A 483-nucleotide genomic window follows, 5' to 3' on the forward strand; every position below is an offset into this window, starting at 1 on the left:
CATGTACTGTTGGCCACTGCAGAGCAGCACGGGGGGAGGGGGGGTCAGAGGGGCAGGTGATCCCCCCCTCCAGGGGGACACCCAGCCCCATGGGACCCCCCCATCCCCACACTGTTCTGGTATGGGGCATCCCATGGGATCCATCCTTGCTCCTGACCCTCCCGCCACGTCCCTGTGTCTGAGGAGGGGCACCAGGACCCCCGGGAACTGGGGGTGACACAGGGAAGGGGTCACACACCACTTACCACCTCTCCATGGTGGAGCCCTTTTTCCTCTTGCTCCTGGGGTACTCGAGCAGGCAGACAAAGACACCTGCTGCTCTGGGGGGGAGTCAAGGAAAGGGGAGCTCGGGGACAGGATCAGGGCACAATCCTCACCCCCCCAAAAAGGGCTGTTTGGGGCAGGAAGGAGGGATTTGGGGCCAGCCTGGGGAAGAGGAGGAGGCTGTGTGTGTGTGTGTGTGTCCCCACATCCATGCCTCCC

Source organism: Chaetura pelagica, unplaced genomic scaffold, assembly GCF_000747805.2.
Source record: "Chaetura pelagica isolate M959 unplaced genomic scaffold, ChaPel_1.0 scaffold232, whole genome shotgun sequence".
In the NCBI taxonomy this organism is placed as follows: Eukaryota; Metazoa; Chordata; class Aves; order Apodiformes; family Apodidae; genus Chaetura; species Chaetura pelagica.